The sequence below is a fragment of the Silurus aristotelis genome, assembly GCF_946808225.1.
Source record: "Silurus aristotelis genome assembly, chromosome: 9".
Taxonomy (NCBI): domain Eukaryota; kingdom Metazoa; phylum Chordata; class Actinopteri; order Siluriformes; family Siluridae; genus Silurus; species Silurus aristotelis.
Window position 1 is genome coordinate 5,540,551 of NC_139582.1, and position 9,654 is coordinate 5,550,204.

The following is a 9,654-nucleotide window of genomic DNA, read 5'->3' on the forward strand; positions in this document are numbered from 1 at the left end:
CATCCCATGCTTCATTTGATGCCTGATTAAATCTACATAATAAGCTTGTAATATATAAATAATAATGTATTTATCTATAGTAATAGGAAATTTGCCTTTTATTAGTTATTATTATTTTTATTATTATTATGATTATTATTAAAACAGCAAACAGAACTGAGCTGTGCTTAAAATTTTCACTCAATCATGCTAAATGTTGCGAATAAATTGTTGACATTTTGACTTTCCTAACAATATAACTTCAACATTTTTCCTAAAAGTTATCTTTATATGGAGATCTGCTCTTCTGCTGTTGCCCCCCAGCTCTTATTTCAGCAATTAATACGCCACACAAGTGTCTTCTGACATTTGTCGATCAAGCACTCCATGAGCCAGAACCCCTAATTAGCATCCGTAGAGAAAAAGAGAGCGGGAAAAAGAGTTAATGATCAAACCCAGAGGGCCTAGACTTGGTGACAGACACAGAAAATAACATCACTTTACAGAAAACATTCACACAATAGCCTATAGACCTTCAAACTTCATGACAAGTCTTCTATCACAGCAACAAAATTAACACACAGAAACTCAGTGTAGTATTTAGTTTTGTGCCATAATCAGGTATGACTGATTACACCGCTTTTACATGTTGTACCTCTGCACGTGTGACAAAGCCCCGAGCCCTTTTTCCCCCTCTTTCAATATTCGCTGCATTATTTTACATAACAAGCGCTGAGACTGTTCTTGATGCTCCACATTTAGCATTCATTGCATAATCCTAAACATGGCTGCCAATCTCAGCTCAGCCTCCTTTTATTTCCGAGGAAGCTTTACTAACCGTTCTTTCAGGCCAGTGATTGTTTGTAGTATTCTAATCTGTTTGTGGCCTCCCTTCTTTTGTCTTCCTGTACGCAGTGCTCATCCAGAAAAAGCACCATCATTCAATGCGTTGTTTGCAGAAAGCCGGGAATAAAATATGTATTGGTTTTCCAGCTAGCATTTCATTTTGTACCACACTGAAAAAAAAAAAAAAAAAAAAAAAAAAAGGGAATGAGAATCTATTCAAAGCCAAGTTCCGACTGCAAAGCGAAAAAAAAAAGAGGAACACAACAGAAAATGGTGGCTGAGTTACTTACTTATCATTAAGAGGCTCAGTTTTTAAGGCCCCTTGTAACATTCAGTCATCTCCACATTCTATTTCCGCTCCTTATTTCTCCCACTTTCTCATCCTCGCTAACGCCGCCGTCGCCACCACCGCCGCTGCTGCCGCTGCCGCCGCCTCCCCTTCTTCCCTCCTCGTCTCCTGACAAGCCCTGGGTTTTCAGCAAAGAAAGCGAGCATTAATTAAGACAGTGCCAGCTGTAATTTTCTTGGGAAGTAAATTTCTGCACAACTAAAGGTTACGGGGACCTTTTCACTGTCAGAATTTACTACAGCCGCTGAATGTTAATGCAGCTAATGAAGACATGCTCTCAGTCTCTGAACTTAAAAAGGTACCACTGCAGGAAGAAGAGAAGAGGAGGATGGAGTGTAACGAAAAAAAGGAGAAATGGAGTGGGGGTGTGTGGGGAGGGAGGGGGTCTGATTTGATGAACGCATTCAGATGGTCCATGTTGACTGGGAGCAAGTGTATGTGTTGCAATCTGTTTTTTTTTTTGTTTTTTACTCAGGAGGCAGCACGAATACCAGCAAACATATGTGTTAATAAACACCTCCAGATGGGTAGTCAAAAAGATTGTCGAATATTGTTCGAACGCCGTTGCTGAATCATTTATATAAACAAAACTGGCATTAAACATTAGGGTTAAAATGGGGGTCTGGGGGGGGGGGGGTCTCGTGGTGGTAAGCAAAGTTATCATTACACCTCAATGTAATATCTGTTCTGTGAAAAACTTTCAGTGGTGCCTCAGGGAGTGAGCAGGAGATAAAACTAATGATGTGGGCCACCAGGGTTTCAACCAATCAGGATAGAGGTGTTGCACATTTCCTGTTAATCTTGTTGCCTGTCGAATCAGAAAGGGCACCCATGTTTCACCAGCACTCAGATTTTCTTTCCCAGGCATGTTTGTCGAGGTAACAATGAAGAGATTGGGAGTGTATTTGTTTTTAACCTGTAAGTTTTGAAACAAAATCTAGCTAAAAACTAGCTACTCATGCATTAAATATACAGCATGTACATTCACACACACTAACTCACAGTGGGAAAGTGTAAGATTTTGCGGGATCCTTCTACCAATGGGAGCGAAGACAGTAGCGCATTCGATGATCCGTCTACCAACTGGAGCAAAAAGAGTAGAATATACGTGATCTTTCTTCCAATAGAAGTGAATAAAGCAGAGCTTATGTGATCGCTCTACCAATTGGAGCAAAGACGGTAGAGTGCACATGATCCTTCTACCAATGAGAGTGAATACATTCAATTGCATGTCATCCTTCTACTAACGAATGTAGAGATTAAAGAGTGCACATGGTTTTTTGACCAATGGGCGCAAAGACAGTAAAGTGAAGATTGTAGACAGCACATGATACTTCTACCACTAGAAGTGAAGACTTTAGAGTGTACATAATTCTTTGGCCAATAAGAGTGAAGACAGTAGATGGCATATGATCCTTTAACCAATAGGAGCCAAGACTGTATAGTGTAAGTGTTTCTTTGATCAATGGGATTAATGTCAATACAGTGTACATGATCCTTCTTTCAATAAGAGTGAAGACTGTTGGGTGCATTCGCTCCTTCGTCTGATGTGTGGAATGCTAGGATGCCCTGGAATGCCCTTGCAAAATCATTGTACAGAAATGTGTGAACTTATCATTAATGTGTAACACAATTGTCTGAATATGTGACTGTGTTTGTGATCTCTTTAAGTGCTCCAAATGAAATCAGATACAGAAACTTTTTAGGATTTCGCCTGTTTATACAAAAAATTGGGGAATACCAATTCCTCCCTATCTCTCTCTCTCTCTCTCTCTCTCTCTCTCTCTCTCTCTCTCTCTCTCTCTCTCTCTCTCTCTCTCTCTCTCTCTCTCAATCTGACAACAAGGTGTCCATGCTTAGAGATGGCTGTTCCTTGTTTTCTGCACCATTTTGCCTGGAGTGTTGTTCTTGGCTAAAATATTGAGGAAGGTGATAGCATAGTGGTTGAGGTGTTGGACTTTGAAGGGTTGTGGGGTCAAGTCCCGGCCACACCTAGCTGCCACTTCTGGGCCCCTGAGCAGGCCCTTAACCCCCGAGCTGCTTGGTTGTATAAATGAAATACATCCCTCTAAAAGAAAAATAATTTGTGATCCTCGTCACTCCAAATAAAAATCGCAGCATCTTCAACTCTGCTGCCTCCAGCTACGCCTCCTGTCTGCTTTCTATACCATAATACATCGTTCCTGGCATAGGAAATGTTATAACAGAATCCGATGTTGACCGAAATCTTGATGAAATTATTTTTATGATGCTTATTATAATATTGTCATAAGCCTTTGTAAGTGTTGCTGTAGAGTTATGGGAGTTATCATACAGGTTATATGTCAAGTCAAGCACAAGATAAGCATTATTAAAGATTACAAATAATAACACACACAGTGGTAAGGCTGAGACACCTGATTGAGCTCTTGTTTTGACATTCCAAAATATTAGCTCTGAGAGTTTAGGGTATGTGCTTAAACTCTTTCAGGGAAGCTTTTAAGTGAAAGTAGAGATGTCTGTGAAGGACAGTAGTCATGCTGAAAGCCGAGAAGCAGAATGGACTTGTTGTGTTTGGCGTGCTGAATTATTTAAACAGGGCAAAAGCCTGGCTGGAGACTGATGCATACTATAAGCAGCTGATATAAGCGTTCACTTAATGGGCTGCTTTAGACAAAAAATAATAATCCATTCCAGCAGACATGCGTATAGAGACACTGAGCGCATGGGTTCACCCCAGCCCACCCTTTTTCACCATACACACACACACACACACACACACACACACACACACACACACACACACACACACTCATTTGTACAAACCTGGCCTGGAAGGTGAATTAAAGATACAGAGCAGGTCTGTTTTCAGCAAGGCCTTGAATTTTCGCACCTCAGCTCTGATGGGACGAGAGATGTGTTGGGTGAGAAAGCAAAGCAAAACAAGCCTCCCCTTTGCTTCAAAGCAAGTCAGATGAATCCGAACACAGCAATCAAAGGCAAGGTCATGGAAAAAAAAAAACGAAAAAAAAAAAAACAGGCACGCCATGAAGAATTCCTGCAGAAAGTAATATTTAACCTGAGGCGAGAGAATAATTTCACTTTCTTCTGATCAGTTTAAAAAATCTCCCTTGTCAGTGGCAGCAGCTTTATACAAATTAATGGCCTTTAGTGAAAATCTCCTGCGCTTGGGTTATTAATTGTTAAAGTGCATACATTAAACAAAATGAGTAAAAAGTAATTTTAATAAGTTATCTCCTCTGAAAACCTGCCTGGAAAATAGCGGGAAAGACAGTGTGCAATCCAGATGAAGTGCAATATATCTCACAATAATACAGTATAAATATGAGAATGGGGAGAAAAAGAGACACGTCGACAGAAACGAACGCACCGTCTGCTGCTATATTCGTTATTCCTCAGCATTCAGCACAATTAGCTGAGACTGCTACTCCTCTAACAGAACTCTAAATCGTGTTGTTCTTCCCGCACAGATCTAAGCACAACGGCTGCGGTCTGGGCACACGGTCCAAGGTTAACTTCAGTTCACTCATCAGGGCAGGCAGCGGTTTAATTACAGGACTTTCTGGTCAACTGAGCACGCTGTCATCAGAAAGACGGGTTTGTGTCGTGCCTTTTTTTTCCCCTCTCGTCTCTGCCTTGACAAACACTCAAAACCCAGACTGTGAAGTGAGGTGAACTTTTTGAAACCTTGAGATAATTAGTTTGTCTATAGGCAACACATCAAAATGCGATCATGCTCGAAGCATGACTGTAAGATGTCAACAATTATGAGATGGAAAGTTTGTTCATTTATGACCTGTCCAAGACCTTTCCAGTTTGCAGGCAACAATTTCCATCATGGAAATGTAAGTCTTTTGAAGTTGCTAATCTGTCTACTCTCTCTTGCTTCATGCTTTTATCAGGATGCTAAAACTTTCAACTGCAAATCGGGACATTATTTCATATCGCTGTCTGTTGACTCACTGATGTCCCTGATGCTGCACTAAAGGTTCCTCTTATTCTATCATGGGGTAATTCTTATACAACCACCATGCACCAAAGAGCACCACAGGAGATAATTTCTGCCTCTGTCCATCAAACTATACACGATCAGGCATAACATTATGACATCATAACATTATCATTGGTGAAGTGAATAACACTGAATATCTCCTCATCCTGGCACCTGTTAGTGAGTGGGATATATTAGTCGGAAAGTGAACATTTTGTCCTAAAAGTTGACGTGTTAATTCAGAGGTCCCCAACTGCTGGGCCGTGGACCGGCACCGGTCCAATGAGTCAATTGGTACCGGGCCCCACAGAAAGAATACATAACTTACATTATTACTGTGTTATTTATCATCTGATTCTGAACGATGTTTTATTTTGGAAAATTACCGGATTCTCTTCCTCACATCTGTCTATGACCTACTCTTGATGCATGTCATGATGCCTCGGTCACACGTCTTACCTCCATCCACTACCTTCTTAAAGGGGCTGCTAACAAATAATACACTTCCTCTAAATTCAATCCCCCAAGCTAGCAAAATGAACTAAAAACAGTGGATTCACGTTTATTATTATATTTAGAAAATACCAGTTTTTGCCGGTCGCATCATTTTATTTTGTTATATTTATCCGCCACACTTAATAAAATAAAAATTAACATTTTGTCTGACATTAATCAGGTCCTTGGCGAAAAAAAGGTTGGGGACCACTGTGTCAGAAGCAGGAAAAATGGGCAAGCATAAGGAATTGAGTGAGTTTTAAAAAGGCTAAATTGTGATGGCAACACAACTGGGTCAGAGCATCTCCAAAACTGCAGCTTTTATAGGATGTTCCTGATCTGCAGTGGTCAGTATCTATTGAAAGTGCCCCAATGATGGAACAGTAGTGAACCAGCGACAGGGTCATGAGAGGCCAAAGCTCATTGATGCATGCGTGGAGCGAATGCTGGCCCATCTGGTCCAATCCAACAGATGAGCTCCTGTAACGCAAAATGCTGAAGAAGTTAATGCCGTTATTCCGCGACGGCTCAGGACTGTTTAGGCAGCGAAAGGGGGACCACACATTATTAGGCAGGTAGTCATAATGTTATGCCTGATCAGTGTTTAACTCCTCCATCTGAGTGTTAAACTGCTGGTCCACGATAAAGACGATATAGATGTAGATATAGTTATAGATTTCCATGCTACACTTGTGCAATAATAACAATAATTACATGTGATATAACTCTCTCTGCCATCTGTTTCACATTTCATTTCACTTAATATATTAAGTAATATGTATATTTTATTTACATTTCTCATATTTTATTTAAATCTTTACTGTGAGCAACTGAAACCCAACCATTTCCCTATGGGATCGATTAAGTATTCTGATTCTGGTGATTCTGATTAATGATGTCACACAGATCCTTCCTCTACGCTCATGTTCATTTTAAACTCTTCTGTTTTTCACCATTTCCTTTCTTTCTTTTCTGCTCACATTATATCTTTTGAGAGAGGATAGATGTATAATGGGATTGTAAAGTATCGGTATACTCATATACCTTTAATACTTTAAATACAGAAGCCTCTTATCCTGGTCGGGGCAAACCGGGTTGAAATATTCAACACACTGCACTATGGATATAAACCCACACACATTCGGACACGTATACACATCTTGGGACAATTTAGCATAGCTAATCTTCTTACCAGGATGACTCGTGACTGGAGAATGCACACACAAAAAAGTCCACACAGACAGTAACCCAAGCTTAAGATTTTCACCAGAGACCCTGGAGCTACCCGCTGCACCATCAAATTGCATGTACTAATTTGATTTGGGCAGGCGAGAAGGTTTCAGTTCAGTGGCTCCAGCGGCAAGTGGACTGATAAAGAAAACAAGTTTTACTCTCAACCTGAGGAAAAAACAGATTCAAAGAGTGGACATGTTTTTCTTTTTTATCTTTCTTTTTGTTCCAAAAAAAAAGAGAGAGGCAACAGACAAGATAAAACCCAAGAAGCAAAAGGTGGAACAAATTCACTGTAACAAATGTCATGCAAAGGATCTGGACACAAAAGCAGTTGCAGTTCAGAATTTCTGGAACTCAATCAGAATCAGAAATAGGAAGGAGATCATGTGGTCAGTGCACCTGATTTGCAGGTATACATACTGTATTGTACCTAATAGCCAAGCATTGCCTATACCAATCCCACGGCCATTACTGATTTTAAACTAAATGTTTTATTGGTACTCTGACCACCCTTATTTACAAAGCTCTGTGAAATGTACTTCCTGAAAGCTCACAGCATCCTAGCTAAAACATTTAGAAAGGCTTAACTCCAACAGGCCCCAGCTGTCATAAAGGACATCATTTTGATATTAATCATCAGCTCTTGAGAATTAAATTTGAAAATTTCTGGTTGACCCAAACCAGCTTTTGAGGGCTCACTAATTTCTGAAAGTAATGTCAAATGACTCGGCGTATTTATGTTATGGCCGATGTGCCATGTAAAACAGTAAAGCAAAACACTAAAGTTTAAGTTCAGAAAAAAATATAAATAGAAATGGCATTCGGATATCAAATCATATCTGAATCACATGATAAAATTGTCTTTAGAGATTAGCTTTCATAATATTAAATTTTACCTCTCAATATTTGATGAAAAATGGCATTTGATGCAATAAGACATTGGAATTTGATAAAAGGAAAACGGTATCTTCATCTTTTTTTAAGTTTCTGTTATCGAACTCGAAACTAGAGCACCTCTGGTGCCGCTTTTCTATCACCATGCTGATACGAACTTCTCAGGCTGATCAAGATTAAGGCTCATAGTCTAATATGGCCAATTTAAAAAGATATGGGCAATGTTCTCCGCTCTGCTATTCACATCCCTTCTCATGAGCTTTGTTACTCTCTTCCTCTCACTCCAGCTCATTATGTAGAGGCTCATAAAGGCAGGCAGCGTAGACTGACTGATAGCTACTTGAGGTGCCACCGTTTTCCACTCCAGGGAGAAGAGCAGGGATGTTATTTCCCAAATTTGGCCCCAAGGATGGGGGAAAAAAAGCCTGTTTGATATTCATCGAGCCGGGAGTAGCAGACCAGGCAGCGAGCAGGTGAAAATCTATTCACAATGATAATGAACAAATGTCATCCATCGGGCTTTCTCGCCTTTCCTCTTTTCTTCCGGAGTGATAGTTATCACAAGGGCTGCGCATATGTAGGCTGCACGTGTTTTGGGATGTTCGGAAGATCTGAATGAACAAGAACCCTTTGGCACGGTTTTTATGTGAGCGTTTCCGATTAAAGAGCCGTCATATCTGGTTGAAAAAGCAGGTCACTTATAGCTTTTTTTTTAATGATATTTCTTCAGCTCGATCCCTAAAATATATTGGACACAGAGCTTTTGCCAATCACTCTTTTTTCGTTCAACGTTTTAACAATCGGGTCAGTAACAATAATGGCTATATTAAGCCACGCTCCGATCACACTTTTAGCCCGTGTGTACTGCATGTCAGCCCTTTTTCACTAGCTGCTGTTCTATTAAACGGGAAGGTTACAAGGTCAAACGGTCCTGTCACATTTATAAGTGTAGTGAGGAAGTAGCTGGGTAATGTGGTTTTTTTTTTCCCTCTATCCGTTCATCTCCCTGCAGCCACACCCTGGCACTGCCATCACTCCACTTAATGTGTCAGTAGGCCATCAGAGCTCTGCCATTGCCCAGGGTAAGAATACTAGAGAAGGAGGAGGAGGAGGAGGAGGAGTGGCAATGAGGAAAACTAGGATATGTCTCAATTTAGCAATACACATAGGAGGGCATGAATGACAAATGGGTGTCTGGTGAGAAGGATGATAGATGAAGAGACACATTTCAACTGTTAGAAAGCACACATCAAGCCTGTAGTACTTTGAATGTAATAATTACTGCCATTTTGGTTTACATTTGACGCCATTTAAGGCTAATCAAGTCCAGAGGAATTTACATTTAGCATGAATCCTCTTGATGGTATTGCTAGCCAAGCTTTAAAAGTGGGTTGGGCAGGAAAAAAGGTCAAAGTTGAAAACATTATCTCGGGTCCAATTTGAGAGCAGAAGTGGGCATTTAGCTTCCAAAAAGATAAAACTCTAACATTTACCTCAGTCTCTATGGCCTTCCATTAAATACTAGTGCTGGAAAAAATGCAAAGCAAAAAAAAAAAAAAAAAAAAAGTCTCTCTTTAATTCACTAGTGTTCCCGTACTCCAGGGTTAAATGTCTGCTGTCGTTTCCATGTATTAGCATCTGATTAGCATAGAAATGCTCACAGGGGCTAAAGCAAAGTAGTGGAGACAGGGGGAACCTGTAATTTCATTAGGTCACATGTCTAAGTGTTTAAGCTGGAGCCTATGATAATGTATTCATTGTTGTCATACGGCCGCAGAGAGAGGCCAGCGAGATACGCCGAGTCTATTTGCCTCGGCTGGAAATGTTATGTTTGTTCTGATGAGAGAGAGGAAAGTGAGCAAAAGAA

General features: G+C 40.3%; 1 long non-coding RNA gene across 1 annotated transcript; it reads right to left on the reverse strand.

The window, feature by feature from the left end:
- Positions 1 to 260: 260 nt before the first annotated feature.
- LOC310730876 lies at positions 261 to 4,326 on the reverse strand. Its single transcript, XR_014534998.1, has 3 exons — positions 3,980 to 4,326; positions 1,116 to 1,292; positions 261 to 995 (listed from the first exon to the last, which is right to left on the reverse strand). It is a non-coding gene; the product is annotated as an uncharacterized lncRNA (long non-coding RNA).
- Positions 4,327 to 9,654: the final 5,328 nt, after the last annotated feature.